This window comes from Leptonychotes weddellii, chromosome 9 (genome assembly GCF_054177405.1).
Source record: "Leptonychotes weddellii isolate Sample4059 chromosome 9, ASM5417740v2, whole genome shotgun sequence".
Classification (NCBI taxonomy): domain Eukaryota; kingdom Metazoa; phylum Chordata; class Mammalia; order Carnivora; family Phocidae; genus Leptonychotes; species Leptonychotes weddellii.
In genome coordinates this window covers 113306119-113324313 of record NC_138377.1, presented here as the reverse complement: position 1 = coordinate 113324313, position 18195 = coordinate 113306119, and the positions used below count along the sequence as shown (strand labels likewise).

Below are 18195 nucleotides of genomic sequence, written 5' to 3'. Positions count from 1 at the left end.
CTTTTGCCATGTGATATAAAATAATCAAGTTTTGATACTTAACATATTCACAGTCCCAGGGATTAGAGCAGGAGATCTCGGCCATTTTAGGATTTTGCCTACCATACTACCTTGTAAAAAAGGCAGAATAATCAAGATAGTTCTGTGATTTTGCAATAATAAGCATTTAGATTAATGGAACAGATTTGAAATTCCATAAATAAATCTTTACATCTATGGTCAGTAACATTTTTTTTTTTTTTTTTTGACAAAGGTGTCAAGGTATTTCAATCAGGAAAAGATAATTTTTTTCAACAATATTGCTAGGACAAATAGATACAAAATGAGCTTCATTTTTTTTTTTTTAAGTAGTCCTCACACCCACCTGGGGCTTGAACTCATGACCCTGAGATCAAGACCTGAGCTGAGATCAAGAGTCGGACGCGTAACTGACTGAGCCACCCAACTGTCGCAAATGAGCTTGACTTTTACCTCACACACTAGACAAAAACTAACTCAAATGGATCATAGGCCTATATGCAAGAGCTAAACAGTAAATAAAACTTCTAGATTTCAACTTGTTCAGGAATATCTTTCTGACTCTCAAATGCACAAAAGGTTCTTAGATATGATACCAAAATCTTAGTACATAGGAGAATAATTTGATAAATTCAACTTCATTAAGATTCAAAAATTCTGCTTCAAAGGACATTAATTAAGAGGATGAAAAAAAGAAGTCATAGCCTGGGAGAAAATACTTTTAAATCATATATCTGATAAAAACAAGCAAACAAAAACAAAACAAAACAAAAAACTTAGATCCAAAGTATTTAGAGAACTCTTACAACCTTTCAGTAATAAGAAGATAAACTCTAATTTAAAAAAATGGTCAGGGGCACCTGGGTGGCTCAGTCATTAAGCGTCTGCCTTCAGCTTGGGTCATGATCCCAGGGTCCTGGGATTGAGCCCCACATCAGGGCTCCTTGCTTGGCGGGAAGCCTGCTTCTCCCTCTCCCACTCCCCCTGCTTGTGTTCCCTCTCTCACTGTGTCTCTCTCTGTCTTAGTAAATAAACAAAATCTTTAAAAAAAACGGTCAAATATTTCAATAAAAGTTTCACCAAAGGCCTAATAAACCCTTAGAAATGTACTCAACATCATTGGTCATTATGGAAAAGCCAATCTAGACCACAATGAGATAGTACTACATACCCAATAGAATCATTATAATCAAAAAGTCATACAATAACAGGTGTTAGTGAGAATATGGAGAAAGTGGGCCCCTTATCCATTGCTGATAGAAATGTAAAATGAGGGCACCTGGGTGGCTCAGTTGGTTAAGCGACTGCCTTCGGCTCAGGTCATGATCCTGGAGTCCCTGGATCGAGTCCCGCATCGGGCTCCCTGCTTGGCAGGGGGTCTGCTTCTCCCTCTGACCCTAACCCCTCTCATGTGCTCTCTCTCATTATCTGTCTTAAATAAATAAATAAAATCTTAAAAAAAAAAAAAAGAAATGTAAAATGACACAGCCACTTTTGAAAACTGTGTGGTGGTTTCTGAAGAAGTTAAACATAAACTAGCCATATGACCCAGAATTTCAATTCCTTGATATCTACCCAAGACAAATGAAAAAATATATCCACATATTTTACATCCAAATATTCAAAGCCACATAATAATAGCCAATAAATTGAGAAAATATTCTACAAAATTTTTTTAAAATACATAATGAGATGTTTTACTGACTTACATGCTTGAACTCTGAGTGTCCAATATAATAGCCCTGAGCCATGTGTGACTACTGAGTCATTGAAAGGTAGCTAGTCCAAATTGAAATGTGCCACAAATGTAAAATATATAAGATGTTGAAGACTTAGAATAAAATATGGAATTTAAAATATCTCAATAACATTTTTTATAGATCAGTGAAATTTTAATATACAAGATAAATCTGATTAAATATATATATTATTAAAAGTGAATTTGGTGTACCTGGGTGGCTCAGTTGGTTGAGCGTCTGACTCTTGGTTTCAGCTCAGTTCATGGTCTCAGGGTCCTGGGATCAAACTCCATGCTCAGCAGGGAGGCTGCTTCCCCTCTCTCTCTCTCCTTCTGCCCCTCCCCCCACTCGTGCACATGCTCTTTCTAAAATAAATAAATAAATCTTTTAAAAAATGTGATTTCACCTATTTCTACTTTTTTCTACTAGAAAATTTTAAAATACATTCACAGCTTACACTCATGGGCTCATCTCATATTTCCATTGCACAGCACTTCAAGAACCTTTACTAGTGGACTTTGGTATTTTCAGTAACTAATGGTAAATATTCAAAAAAATACCATCATGCATTTAGTGACTGTGTGAATTTGAACGTATTTTCAGAGCTAAATCAAGTCCATTGATCAGCATTGCTCTTTGAAAGCAAAACTAGGGGGGCACCTGGGTGGCTCAGTTGGTTAAGCGACTGCCTTCGGCTCAGGTCATGATCCTGGAGTCCTGGGATCGAGTCCCGCATCAGGCTCCCTGCTCGGCAGGGAGTCTGCTTCTCCCTCTGACCCTCCTCCCTCTCATGCTCTCTGTCTCAAATAAAAAAAAAAAAAAAAAAAAAAAATTTAAAAAAAAAAAAAAAAAAAAAAAGAAAGCAAAACTAGGGGCGCCTGGGTGGCTCAGTCGTTAAGCGTCTGCCTTCGGCTCAGGTCATGATCCCGGGGTCCTGGGATCGAGCCCCGCATCGGGCTCCCTGCTCCGCGGGAAGCCTGCTTCTCCCTCTCCTCCTCCCCCTGCTTGTGTTCCCTCTCTCACTGTCTCTCTCTCTCTGTTGAAAAATAAATTAAAAAAAATCTTAAAAAAAAAAAAAGAAAGCAAAACTAATAATTGTAAAAATTTATATTAGAGGAATGACTATATACTGCACATTAAAACATTCCAAGAGTTTACAAATAGGTTAAAAATGTGTTTAAGAAAGAGACTAGGCAGATTTAAGTGTTTAGGATAATCATTTTCACTGTGTACAAATTCAGTGATTAGATATATAACCCAATTATTTGTTATTTCCTTAAAATTAAAGAAAGTGTGGCCCTTAAAAAGCAGAAATAGCTGGATTTATGGGCATGAGAAGGAAAAATCTCTTCCCTATTTCTTTCCTTCCCCACATATCTCTTTCTTTCCCCCATGTTCTTCCCTCTTTTCTTCCTTCCCCTTGTTCTCTCATTTTTTCTGTCTTTCCTTTCTCTTTAAAACTAATCACAATGATTGGCTAATATTCTGTAACAAGATATTAAAACATTTTAAAGGTTTTAATTTTCAAACTAATTCTTTAAAGCCAATGCCTTTTTGGGGGTGGGGGAGGAGGGACAGAGGGAGAGAGTCTTAAGCAGGCTCTGTGGCAGCACAGAGCCCATTGTGGGGCTCCATCTCACGACCCTGAGATCATGACTTGAGCTGAAATCGAGAGCCGGATGCTTAACCGACTGAGCTACCCAGGCCCTCCAAAGCCAATGCACTTTTTATAATTTGTCAACAATATCCCTGAAATAGCTCATTAATTCAAAGATATAAACATCCTCCTTTTAATTATCAAAGAATGGATAATACATAGATCTTTTTTAAGTGGCAGATAAAGATCTATACTCTTTTTTTTTTCAAGCTGGATAGATGTTTAATAATAAATTACTCCTTAGAACCACGTGGTATTGTTACAATTTTGCTGATATGAAAATGGAAGCACAACAAAAAGAAATGATTTTCTCTGTTTACTTTGATCAATGGACTCATCGCCATGAAGGCCGTTGCAGTACAAGGCCAAAATCATGGAAGTACCAAGGGAAGAGTACTGAGGCTTCAGTTCTGACTCTGTCAACCACTAGCTTTTCCTTCAGGCCCATCACACCCCCATTCTGGCCTAGCCCCTGAGGAAGATGGCAGAGCTGCTCAATGAGCTATGAAATACCCTTCATGGTTTGCCTCATTAGAGACCATCTGATGCCTTAGGTACAGGTAATCATAGGTCACCATTTAAATGTGGGTGACTTCAAATGTCTTTCATCCATAGTGTCCATATAATTAATTGTTCAAACTGGGACACTTTCGAGAGAGAAGGAGATGCTGTTATAATTATATTGAAACAACAGGCTTTGCTCAACAGGCCTGTCTCGTGTTAACTGGGACATATGGTCACCCTGCCCATCCATGACCATGGGCTCTCACACACACAGCATGAGGTCTCAGCTTGCCATTGAACCAGTAGAATGGTAAAATACAAACAACAGCAATGACAACGTTAATAATAATAAAGAAGAGAGCCATTTGGTAGAAAATTGCCAGGGTTACCTGGTTGGATTGATGGGTTAATTTCAGAATTGGGTAATCATTCTCAAAGACTGTTTTTGCATTATCTAGACATGGACACATGTTTACACACATATGTATATATCCGTGCATGAATGCCTGATGGGTGTAGCCCTGTATTTTTCATAGGTTCTGTGGGGAATCAATTTTCTCAATCTGTGCTGCATCCCAAGCTCAGATCGGCCTGCTTTCCTGTGGGTGGCCAACAGCTCTTTTTGGGGGAAGTTTTTGTCCAGCTGATCCCTTAAGGCTTTGTCTTTCCGGAGATTAGTGTAGGAGCACACTTCATTTCCTTAAATGGGATGTAGTGCTTGGCTCTTCATTCCACATACAGCTCTGTGGGAGGCGTGGGGCTCAGTGGATCAGCCTGTCAGGTAAAACATTATCTCTCCACCCGCAATCCAAATGTGTGACTTCGCCTAAGTACTTTGGTCTCTTCATTTGAGAAACAATAATCTCTTGTCTCATGTGGCTGTCATGAGTTTTAGCTCATGCCAGCAATTATTAAAAAAAAAAAAAAAAAGAATGTAAACTTGGTAAAACTGTCTGTCCCACACAGATGATCTTGAACCTTAGCCTCAGCATCAAACATGGTTATCCTGGTACATTTTTTTAATACTTTCCTGACTTTGGGCTTTTGAACCTAAACTCTGTGAAGATATCTTCTTAACATGTTCCTTAATGTATTCGAAATATAAGCATGAATGAGATAGCACACACCATAACAAAGATGTGACTTTTAAAATCTCATGCCATATAAAATCTGGCCTCAATTCTTTTAGAGATGATGCTTCTAAAACAGCGCTAAATAGTAACAAGCAAATAACTGAAAGATATCTAAATACATTTATAAGTCTATTCTCTTAGGAAGGGAGTAAAGAAGAAAGGAAGGAAGGAAAAGAAGGAAGGAAGGGAAGGAAGACATCTTTGATATATCATGTGATAATGATTTTTAAAAAAAAGAAAAAAAAATCACTGTTAAAAAATGAAACCGAAAGATCCAGATTAAACTTTTCCCTATCTTTACCTCTTTCCCTGCCAGACTGATTTAGCTCAAGCAGCTGCCACAGAGGCTATTAGTAGGGGAAGCAACAGAGAAAACAGTCTGGGCCACGGGAATTTCAGCTCCTGCTTAATTTCTAGTCAGAAGTCTGAGTTGGGGAGTAGGGTGGGGAGGGGGGATGAAAACCTACAGATGGTTCACTTTAAATGACAGGAAATGGTCTCCTACAAACTCCTTCCCCTCCAGGAATTGTCTCTTAGTTGCATATTTAAAAGGATGATGCCTGGGCAACATTATTCTCCAATTTTATCTGCTTAAAATGAAACGCTATGCCCCTTGCACACTGACGAAAAGTTCTTCCCTGCTTCTTGGAATGATAAATAATTCAAGTGGTGTGTTCCAGAGAGGGCCACGGATGAGTTTCCTATCTTGTTGCAGTAAAGATATTTTCCTAATCTGGAGACATCTAAAAAGGTTCTTGAAATATGTGTTTATGTATTATTTTGAAACAAAATGAGTATCTGTGTGAGTGTATGTCTTGTATTATAAGCTTCTGGAGGATAGGAATCAAGTCGGCTTACTTTGCTTTTTTAGGGTACATTATACATTTGGGGTAGCTTTTAGTGAAAATCATTATTTTCTAAAGCTTCCCTTGGCACACCACCACCGGTAAATTTGCATAGCCATATTCTTCTCTCACCTCAATAAAGGGCATACATAACATCACATGCAGGCTACTTCTGCTCTAAGCTATGGTATGACTGTCCGTTTATTAATTGGAGGGCTTCCTGCGACTGGACAATCAGAAATCTGGCCCGAAGTCTAGAAACGCTGCTACTCTGTTTCTTTGGAAAATAACTTTCCATCGATCAAGTCAAGTCAAAGAAAAAACTGACTTTTTCCTGTGTGAGTCATTTTCACCAACACAAATTTCCCTGCCGAGGAAAACAGGACTAATACAGCAATCCGAAAGTCCGTGTGATGAAACTGTGTCACCATGTGCAAACTGTGAAATGTAATTGAAAGTAAAATGTTTAATTAAAATGGACGTATCTGAGCCTGCTTCTGGCAGCGGCCGTCTTGCTGAAAAATTATATTTGTTACACGGGCAACCTGGGAGAACAGTTCAAGAGCTTGGGAGTGCCAGGTTCCATCGAAGAGTAAATGGGGTGAAAACCAGAAGGAGCTTCAGTGCGGATCCTTCGGTCGCTGTGCACGTCCCCAGCACCTGGGCCCCTGGTACAGACCAGTCCGAGCAAGAAGACCCGCCACGCGGAGCTGTCCTTACGTCAATATTAATTATAACGAAGCATCTCGCTCCCTCCAAAGAATTGTCCCTTTCTCTCATGTCAGCAAGTTTCCTGAACAATTGGACTTTCAGACGCTGGGCTTTTTTTTTTTTTTTTTTTTTTTTTGGTCCAGCCTGAAATGTGAGGAAACTCATCGCTTCTAAAGTTATTTCTCCTTTGAGACCCCGAAGATCTTTTTTTTTTTTCCCCCTCCACTCATAAAAGCCACTGATCCCAGGTAATCCTCAGACTTGAGTGGGGATGAGCTTCACTGACTTTTTCAGTTCAAATGTGAGAACAGAATTGGAAGACGAGATTCTGTCTGGCATCCAAAGGACAGCTTCTCCTCCCCGAAGTCTGGGTCCATTCAACAATGGTTGATCTGGTTGCGGAGCACCCCGCCTGAACTGGGCAGGTTTGGTCCTCCGATGAGTGAGTGTAGAGGTCTCAGAAAGTGTCCTTGTTGGAGAAGGATTTCTTTGGCATTTTATGAAGTTCAAGTGAAATCAAGCCCCTTTCGGTTGCATTTCTCATGCTATCTTGTAAAATCTCGGTGGCCAATAGCGGATCCAAAGCCTACCACAAAATGTGTGTATTCTTTCATAAAGCCAAAAGTTCCGATTTCCGACCCAGGTTTTCCAGCGTTATCGGGCTTACTGGTACTTCTTGTGCGTCTACCAGCTCTGGAATCCCGTTACCATCCGTAACAGTGAAGGCACAGACCAACAAATAGGTACATAAATAAAAATCTGTAAATAAATGTAAAACTCATTAAAAATGTCAACAGCCAAGCCTTGCCCGGAAAAAGTTCAGAAGATCTGATACACTGTTCTGCAATTCATGATTTGGGTATGAAAACCACTCTCATTGTCGAGATCCAGCAACCATGACATTTGATCATTTTTTCCTACCTGACCTTGTTTAGTGAGCTTTTTCTCTATAATATGTTCTTTATTGCCCAAGGAATGCTCTTTGAATTTACTTTCTTTATGGTGTGATTATAAATCTTCATGACATCCCTAATGATTCATCTCTTTTGGCACTGGGCAGAAGGATAACCATTTCTATAATGCACACATTTCATTTAAGGTGAAACCAGAAGGAGATTTATCAATCAGCACAGGGTTTTCAGGCATTGGCTGAACTCTGTCACTGTAACCATTTTTCCCTCTCTATAAACACATTTAATTTTAGTACACTTTCTGCCTTAAATGACCCATAATCCTTTAAACAAGAGGTTGTTTTTAATTTGTACATGATCTAAACCACTGCACTTTACTTCTACCGAGGAACAGATGTAAATTTTAATATCAGTCATAATATGGAAATATTTAATGTAGAAATATCCACCAGATTATTTCGCATATCTTAAACAAAATAGACTGCTTCATTGGAACTCTGATTAACGTCTGCTGTCTGGGTTTTGCACTTATCACTAAAAGTAAAAGAGCTAAATGATTTTAGGGGCACTAAGAGGCACGTGATCCTCTTCTTTATTTGGGGGTTCACTGCAGGGAGCCAAGTGCCTCATACTATAGACGTTACCGATCATGTCTCGGAGCCCTGGGTCCTAGCTTTCAACCGTCCTAGCAAGGTGTTCCCCATGAATGGAAAATCCCTGAATCCCACGAGGTAAATACCTCTCCTGAAATATTTCTGGGATTGAAATCTTTCCCCCATGGTATATGATTTTTGTAAATCAACGGTGTTTGCTTCAATCAAATGTTCCCTGTCCACAGTCTTATGAAAACAGTAAACTACATGAACAGATTACAAACCCATACAGGAGAAACCAGCAACAGGGGGGAGAAAACTTCTGCAAAAATACTTTTTTAACTTCAGAGGACGAGACACATGCTTGGCCCACGGAGCTGGAAGAAATGCAAGATTTTTCTTTCTTTCTTGTTTTTTTTTTTTTTTTAATAGACATATGTAGAACATTTGTTTCCGTTTTATTTCTGCTGTCATAATATGATGGTTTTATTCAGTTTTTAAACATGCTTCAGCTGGAAACACTACATCTTTAAATCAGGCAACCCTGGCGTCTGTGTGAATTCCCTTGCTGCTCTCCCTCACCTTACCCAGGTGCATGTTAAATCAGTATTAATGACAATATCATTCTTGTGCAGTCATCTCCTGCCTGCAATTTGGTTTTAATTACCCGCCACGTTGTCTTTCCCCCTCACTGACAGCCATTAAATAGGGAATGACACCAGAGCCATAGTTGTGTGGAATATTCACTTCGCCAGATTTCGTCCCTCTCATAAAGCAGGCTGCAGTGCCTCCTAGTGGCAGGGACCGGGCAGGGCCGTAATTTCCATCGCAGACTTTCGTGCACGGTTCAGGTCAGTTTGGAAATCCGGGCGGGCTGGGAGCCGGATTGACTATTTTTAAAGAAAAAAAAAAAAAAAATTAAAAATCATTGACCGATTAAGGAAAAATTGTGGTTCGGTAAAGTGTTTTTTTGTTTTTCCTCCCTCTGAAATATAACAATAAATGGACACACTGTTTAAAGCCTTGTCTGGCCGTCTACAATGGAGGCTCAGAAACAAGGAACTTTTCACCTAAAATGTAACTGACCAAAGTTCTCGAAGCAACTTGTTCAACAAAGGTGAGTGGCAACTCTTCAATGAATTCGCACTTCAGCTTCTTCCCCTTCAGTGTGCCATTTTCTCTTAGGCCACAGAAAGGGTTGTTTCTTTTTTCTTTCCCCTTCTCTATCTTATTTTATCTTTTCCTTTCTTTTTTCTTTTCCACTTTACAAACTCTTTTTATTTGAATACGAGTTAAAAAAAAAAAAAAAACCTTTTTAAGATACTAGTGCGTAACTACATGTAAACAATACCTTTCTGTGCAATTATGCAGCCCTTAAGTGTGTTTTAAACAAAGTTCTCCCTTACCCAGGAGTTTAAAATTGAAGTTGTTTGTCCAAATGTTCAAGTGAGACACAGTACAGATGCGTGGGATTGAAGATGTCCATATAATGGCTAGCACATCATGCATGTTTTAAAAAAATGTGGTTAAAATAAATCTGCAGGCATGTGCATTTCACAGGAAGGACGTTGGACCTCTGGCGCTATAAATTAAAAACATGGCTTGTAAACAATACATCACAGCGCACTTGGAGAGGGAACACTGATAAGGAGCTAGATTCAGTTTCTACTTTCTGATTTTTGCTCTCACCAACTTCCCTGTGGTTGGGAGGTTGTGATTCCATGGGCTGCACTTTCACAGTTGTTTGCTGGCGTCTTTCAACAAGCATAATTACTCATTTTACGTGCTGCTAAATGAGAGTCATTGCTAACTGCTTTAATCAGAATTTTAAGCATACATAGTATATGCAGTAACTTGTACATACATTTATTGTGTGCATTTGTGCTGTATGCTTGTGTTTATAAAAACTCAAACATAAAATAGAGATGCTGATAATTAAAGTGTAGCTTCCCCATTCTCTACTCTCCCAACCAGCACAGCAATGCTACACATAAATTCATGTATGGTTATTGCTGCTTCTTTTCAGACTCTGTATTCACATTTTCTTTCTTTCTTTCTTTCTTTCTTTCTTTCTTTCTTTCTTTCTTTCTTTCTTTCTTTCTTTCTTCTTTCTTTCTTTCTTTCTTTCTTTCTTTCTTTCTTCCTTCCTTCCTTCCTTCCTTCCTTCCTTTTTTTTATTTAAATGCAAGTTAGTTAACATATAGTGAGTGTATTATTAATTTCAGGGTAGAATTTAGTGATTCATCAGTTGCATATAACACCCAGTGCTCATTACATCAAGTGCCCTCCTTAATGCCCGTCACCAAATTACCCCAGTCCCCCACCCACCTCCCCTCCAGCAACCCTCAAATAATATGAACCTCTGAGTATTTTGTTGAAAAAATGGAAATATTGAATAGTAAAATGAAGTAATATTAAAATGGTATCAGAACTTGATCTCAAGTTAAAGAAAAAAGCATTGGAGCAAGAACTTTTTTGCTAAATGAGAAACTTTAAATTGCCTCATAAACTGGTTTTTAGCACTCATGATAGCATCACCAAAAGAATAAAAAAAAAAATCATTGTCTTTAAAACTTAGGAAATTAACATATATCTTTAAAGGGGAAATGTTCTATTGGATGTATGCTTTTCCTTCAGAGAAAATATTTGATCTTTTGAATGTTGCCTGAATTGATTCAATGTATTATTTTAAGGAATATTTCACATCATTAAATAACAGCTAGGAAAATTGTTATTCTTTCCAGACTGAAATGGGAAGCTTATAAATGCAATGATGAAGGCTTAATCTCTGATACAGCTTACATATATTGGTTTACAGCTATATTGAGTCCAGTTAGACTGATTTTTTTTTTTCATTCCTAATATGAAATTTGATGCTAGGAAATCTGATAAGTGAGTTTCATTACCCTGGAAATTTATTGCTTCTACATCCAAGTGCAAAGAAATAGCACAAGTAAAAACAATGAGGAGTCTGTATGCAAGGCATTAATGATGGCCACTATTTTCTCAGGAAGATTCTGCGTCGGGAACAAGGGGTATTTGAGCTATTACAATGACAAGGCATGCTCTTCCTTTTAGGACAGATCATCATTCCCCTTTGCACCCTTAGTGGTGTAAGATCACATCGGCATGTTCTTCAGGCATTCTTAGATCAAGAAGAGTAAACACGGTGAAAGACAAGAAGGTATTTGTATGCCATTTTCACGGCGCTTGGGCAGAGAAGCAGCCATGTGCTCTGTGGCGTGGGGCAGGTGCTAAGCGCCACAAACCTTCTGCGCGCCGACCCCCACCTCGACTCAGCCCTCTCCCCACACCGCTGCTGTCTCGTCCCTGCAACATGCTTTGCACATTCTGATCTCCACTCGGTTGCCTATGCCTACGGCTGGCTCACTACATTACAGATGGGATGACAGAAGCTGAAGAACTTTGCAGAGAGCAAACAGTATCATTACATTAATTAAACCAATGACTAAAATTGTTCCCTGACTATAAAGACCCAATGCCGGGCATCATAGGAGGGAGACAACAACAATGTGAATGATATTCGTTGAGTGTTCTTTGTATGCCGGATGCTGCCCAGGAAGTACCTTACTTTGTACTGGTAGACAATCCACAGGCGATGTTCCGAGGACCGCACTAGGGACTGGGGCTTCGAGGGGAGAGACTTGTCTGAAGTCTACCACCAGGAAGAACAGAACTGGGCTGTGAGGTCTTGTTCATCTGCGTGGTTACCCCCAGTTGATGCTTTTTTATTTCACTAAACGGCGGTGGCTGATTGCAAGAAACTTAAACTCTCAACTTGGATTTGTAAAAGATGATGAACAACATGATGCCATACATAAATGGCAGGTAAGTATTTATAAGCAGAGACTGAAGACATCTTGAGTAGAGAGAACATCACTGTCAGCTTAGACATGATAGGGGAGTCTCTGGGAGGAGATGGGAAGACACAATTATGTTGTGTCAGGGTGTTAGTGAAGAGCATCCCTGCGGGGATGTTTTGAGAAGACACCTACACACACAAACTTGCACAAATGTACACACAGATAGGAAATAGGGGTAGTTGTGTGTTATTTGGAAGGGCAATATCACCCAGTCTCACTAAATACATTTTTCTTTGAAGACTGTGTTTGTCCAATCGGTTTGGTTCAAAAGGTTTGGAAAGTTTGAGTGACATAAAATCAGGCAGGTTTCTTTAATACAGGACTTTTCAAAAACTTTAACATGGTTCAGTACGATATGAATGAGAGAGAAATTTAAAATACATATTTCAAACTGATGTGTCGTCAAATGTTAATTTTTTAGAGTGCCTCTGTCAGGAAAAGGTTATAGACACATTGTAGAAAATATTGCTAGAAGGAGGAGGGTAAACTGAGCTAATGGACTGGAATCCTTAAATACTTGATTAAGACAGATTTTATTCTGTAGACAGTCAAGAGCCACCTTGCACAGGGTCTTTGCACAGGGAGGGTCTTTGCACACGGAGCTGATTTCTACTGTTACGTTAATGATAGTTCCAATCTCCAAGGTTGAGACAGCAAGAGTAGCATATTCTCCAACACGGTGGGGCCAAACTTGTCAAAACAAATACTATACGCTTCCTTCTTGGTTTACATAGTAAGCAAGCATGTGCTTTGCGGTGTTGATTTCCTGGAATTAGTCCAAACGCTGTGGTTCGAAATAACCCATGCTTTACAGATTTTATAGAGTACTGGGTTGATATTTTAATCTTGCTGAGTATTACGGATAGTTAAGAAAAGAAGCTGGTGTAGATCACCAAGCAAAGCCTCTCAAAGGTTTTTGAGCACATGTGGCATCTCACAAGAAGAAGAAAGCAGGAAATGTGAGCCCAGAGGAAAACGAGGACTGCTTTGGGGGATGCTCAGACATTTGTTGCCCCTTGTTTAATACTTATGGTTCTGAATTCTGAAGGTTCCAGACTTCTCCCCAGAAGATAATTTTCTAAACATTGCCCATTTTCATGCAGATTTCTCAAAGTTTCCAGGAGCATAGAAGTACAACAGGGGCTTTTATCTTAATACTGTTATCTGCTGTGGAACCATAGTAAAACTTCTTGATGTAAGTGAATAAGAAAAGCTAATGTTTATGGAGCAGTCGCGTGTGTCCAGCTCTGTCCTAAGCACTTAAACATATTTATACCTTTAATTCTATAACAACCTCAGAATAAATGCTAACATTGTCCTTGTTTTACTTATTAGGAAATGACAACAGAAAGAGCTTGCCAAGATCTCGCAACCAGATTAGTTAGTGAGTGGGAGTTAGTTAGGGTTCGGCTTGGTTGGGGTTGGATCAGCTTCTTGACTGTTGAGCTCAGGCAGTCTGACCAGATACCCTGCTCTTAACTACTCTGCTTTTCAGCCATTTTCTACTTAAGGGTGTGGTTTACAAGGACCTACCTTCTGGCTCAGTAATAGAACAGTAATAATAGCTAACCGATTTAACTAGGCATGAGACACCATATTAAACCATTTACATTGTTTAGCTCATTTAATTCTTGCAATTATTTTGTAGGACAGGCAGACTTACTAACCTCATTAGCCTATGTGAGAAGGCTGAGGCCCAGAAGGTATGAGTCCCATGTCCAAGGTCACACAGCTAGTAACGTGTAAGTTTGCAAGACAAACCCTGGTCTGACTCCAGAGGCTGTCACAACTGCTGATTCTATTTAACCATATCGTCAGGAAGTTTGTTATGTTATGGAAATTACAGATGAAAATTACAAATCAGATCTTGTGTTTCGTCCTTTTAATTTTCTTCCTCCAGTTAAAAAAAGTGTGGAAAAATATTTAGTACTCTGTTCACTTGCTTTGGCAAGCTGTATTTATCTTACATAGACTGATATATCTATTATGCATCCACAAAATTCATTATGACCTTTTAAAATTGCTCTTTTCATTCTTTTCTTTAAAAAAAAAAGTTCTAAAAAAAATCATACATGAGTGTTTTTCCTGAAAGTCAAACACTAATGAAGCTCAACTGCCCTATTTATAGCATTTTTTCCTGTATTGATCAAGGCAATTGGACGAAAATGGATGTGCAAGAATGGCAGGTTATATATAATAATACACCAGTTGACTATTTTAAAAATTGAGAGTTGAAAACACCACGATCAAAATGAAAGATTCTTACACCCAAATGATTTCTTATGTTGTCATCTTTCTTTGAAGAAATCATTTGAATATTTCTTTATGAACTCTTTACTATAAAAAGGAATGGCTTATAAAAAAATACTATGTGTAATTTCTTCTTTGAATTAAATATTTAAACAATTTATAATGAGTTCTCTCATGTTCTTTTTGTCCTTCACAACATTTTATCCAAATTACTGGGAATGTTGATATGTGACTCTCAGATTCTTATTTTTCTGCCCATGAAAAGGAAGCAGTATTTATTTCTGAATAAAGCACTACCATTTTTTTTTTTTTTTTTGGGAGAGAGTGAGCATATGTGAGAGTGGGGAGGGGAGGCGGGAGGAGCAGAAAGAGAGGGAGAGAGAGAGAATCTTAAGCAGGCTCCATGCTCAGCGAGGAGCCAGACTCGAGGCTCAATCTCATTGCCCTGAGCCAAAATCAACAGTCAGATGCTTAACCAACTGAGCTACCCAGGTGCCCGTAATGAAACACTACCATTAATCTGGAAGGCCCAAGAAGACAGTGTAGGAAGATCCTGAGCTCATCTCCTCCCATCATGAATCTATATCTACATATAGAGCAATTCCTCCAGAACAAGAAAGGAAGGCTGATAGAAAAGCTTCCGCACAACCACAACTAATAGGGAGACCACAGAGAGAAGGCTAGGAGAGATGGAGACACAATAATGATGGGAAACCCACCCAGAATGTGGCAGCCTACACTAGGGAGGCTATCACTGAGGGGCCCACACACAGACTCACCTACCTGAGGGCACAACAACAAAACAGCAGTTTAAAAAACAACTTGACTATAAAGGAAATCCATTTAATAACCCTAAAGCATCCACCAAAAAGTAGGGAACTGATGGAACTGTTTCTGGAATTGAAGGTACTAGAAAGCACCAGTTTTTATACCCCCTTACACCTTGATAGCACAGGTGGGATCAGGGTCCACGCACTCCAGTCAGCATGCTAGGCCCATCCCAGAGTACCCCGAGCTCCTAACCCCCATCAGCTACAGCCAGCCCCCAAAGCTGGCCCTGGCAGAGCATGCCCAGGGATCCCCCAGTGGCACGCAACTTAGCTCCAGCTGTCCCTCCAAGTCACAGCCCTGTCACAGTGTGTCCCAGGACAGTCCCCAAGCCTGTGCCCACTCTAGCTTCAAAGCTGCCAGGCCCATGCAGTATACATGGGAAATGCTCTTACTCAAAGCCACTCCTTCAATACTGGGAGGGGTAAGTGTTCTCCTTATTCATAGAAACAAACAGAAAGTCAACCCAAATGAGGAGACAGAGAAATATGTTCCAAACAGAAGAGCAAGATAAAACCCTGGGGGGTGGGGGGGGAGGGCATGGGCGGGGAAACAACTAATGAAAAGAGATAAGCAATTTACATGATAAAGAGTTCACAGTAATGTCATAAAGATGCTCATCAAACATGCGAGAATAATGGAGGAACACAGAGAGAACTTCAACAACGAGTTAGGAAATGTAAGAAAGAACCCATCAGAGCTGAAGAATACAATAACTGAAATGAGAAATACACCAGAGCGAATCAACAGCAGATTAGATGACACAGAAGAATGGACCAGCAAACTAGAAGGCAGAAGAGTGGAAATCACTCCATCAGAATAGCAAAAAGAAAAAAAAAATTAAAAATGAGTATAGTTTAAGGGACCACTGATACAACGTCAAGTGTAGTAACATTCACATTACAGAGGAGAAAGAAAAGAGGGAAGAAAACTTATTTGAACAAATAATGGCTCAAAAATTTCCTAACCTGGGGAAGGAAGCAGAAGTCCAGGTCCAGTAAACGGAGAGTCCTAAACAAGATCAACCCAAAGAGAGCCACACCAAGATGTATTATAATTAAAATGGTAAAATTTAAAGATAAAGAGAGAATCTTATAGGCAGAAAGAGAAAAACAAATAGTCACATTTGAGGGAAACCCCATAAGACTATCAACTGATTTTTCAGCAGAAACTGCAATTCAAAAGGGAGGGGCAGGATATATTTTAAGTGCTAAAAGGGAAAAACTTGCAACCAACAATCCTTTTCCTGGCAAGATTATCACTCAGAGTTGAATGAGAGGTAAAGAGTTTCCCACATAAGCAAAAAGTAAAAACGTTTATCACCACTAAACTGGCCTTACAAGAAATGTTAAAGGGTCTTTTTTAAGTGGAAAGGCTATAACTAGAAACAAGAAAATTATGACAGAAAAAGAATATCTCACTGGTAAAATCAAATACATAGTAAAAGCAGTGGATCAGTCACTTAAAAAGCTAATATGAAGGTTAAAAGGCAAAAAAGAGTAAAATCAACTATAAATACACAAAGTAGTTAAGAGATACACAAAATAAGATATAAAAAGCATAAAACATTGGGGGGAGTAAAAACGTAGCGCTTTTAGAATGCATTTGAATTTAAGAAAATTCACAGATTATAATAGGCTGGAGATATATGTGAACCTCATGGTAACTACAAAGCAAGAACCTCGAATAGATGCACTAAGAATAAAGAAAAAGGAACCCAAACATAATGCTAAAGAAAACAATCAAACCAGGGGAAAAACAGGAACAGATAAAAACTACAAAAGCAACAAAATGGCAATAAACACAAACCTATCAATAATTACTTTAAATGTAAATAGACTAATCAAAAGGCATAGGGTAGCTGAATGGATAAACAACAACAATGATAACAAAGCAAGACCTATCTTTTTGCTCCCTACAAGAGACTCACTTCCCATCTAGACACACATAGACTTAAAGTGAAGGGATGGAAAAAGATATTCTATGCAAATTAAAATGAAAAGAAACATGGAGAAGCAACACTCACATCAGACAAAATAGATTTTAAAACAAAGACTGTAACAAAAGACAAAGAAGGGCATTACATAATAATAAAGGGGTCAATCAAAACAGAGGACATAACCAGAGCACCTGGGTTGCTCAGTCCGTTAAGCGACTGTTGTTTTTGGCTCAGGTGGTGATTTCATGGGTCCTGAGATAGAGCCCTGCACTGGGCTCTGTGCTCAGCCAGGAGTCTGCTTGAGGATTCTCTCCCTCTGCCCCTTCCCCTACTTGTGCACATACATGCTCGCACACACACTCTCTCTTGCTCTCTCTCAAATAAATAAATAAATCTAAAAAAACCCCATAAGATATAACCATAAATGCTTATGCACCTAACATAAAAGTACCTAAATATATAAGTAAATATAAACAGACATACAGAGAGAAATTAGCAATAATACAATAATAGTAGAGGACTTTATTTATTTATTTTATTTTATTTATTTTTATTTATTTATTTGACAGAGAGAGACACAGCGAGAGAGGGAATACAAGCAGGGGGAGTGGGAGAGGGAGAAGCAGGCTTCCCGCGGAGCAGGGAGCCTGATGCGGGGCTCAATCCCAGGACCCTGGGATCATGACCTGAGCCGAAGGCAGATGCTTAACGACTGAGCCACCCAGGCACCCCAATAGTAGGGGACTTTAATACTCTACTTGCATCAATGGATAGATTGTTTAGACAGAAAATCAACACAAAAATATTGGCCTGAAATTACACACTACACCAGATGAATTTAATAGATATATAAAAGACATTTCATCCCCAAACTGCAGAATACACGTTCTTTTTCAAGTGCACGTGAAACATTCTCCAGGGCAGACCATGTTAGGCTACAAAACACATCTCAATACATTTAAGAATATTGAAATTATATTAAGCATCTTTTTTTTTAAATTTTATTATGTTATGTTAATCACCATACATCATTAGTTTTTGATGTAGTGTTCCATGATTCATTGTTTGTGTATAACACCCAGTGCTCCATTCAATACATGCCCCCCTTAATATCCATCACCAGGCCAACCCATCCCACCAACCCCCTCCCCTCTAGAACCCTCAGTTTGTTTCTCAGAGTCCA

The 18195-nt window shown here is 39.1% G+C and overlaps 1 long non-coding RNA gene across 1 annotated transcript; it reads left to right on the top strand.

Moving 5' to 3' along the window:
- The first annotated feature begins 8653 nt into the window (after positions 1 to 8653).
- LOC145723302 (uncharacterized) lies at positions 8654 to 14029 on the top strand. Its single transcript, XR_014148232.1, has 2 exons — positions 8654 to 9228; positions 11190 to 14029. It is a non-coding gene; the product is annotated as an uncharacterized LOC145723302 (long non-coding RNA).
- The last annotated feature ends 4166 nt before the right edge of the window (positions 14030 to 18195 follow it).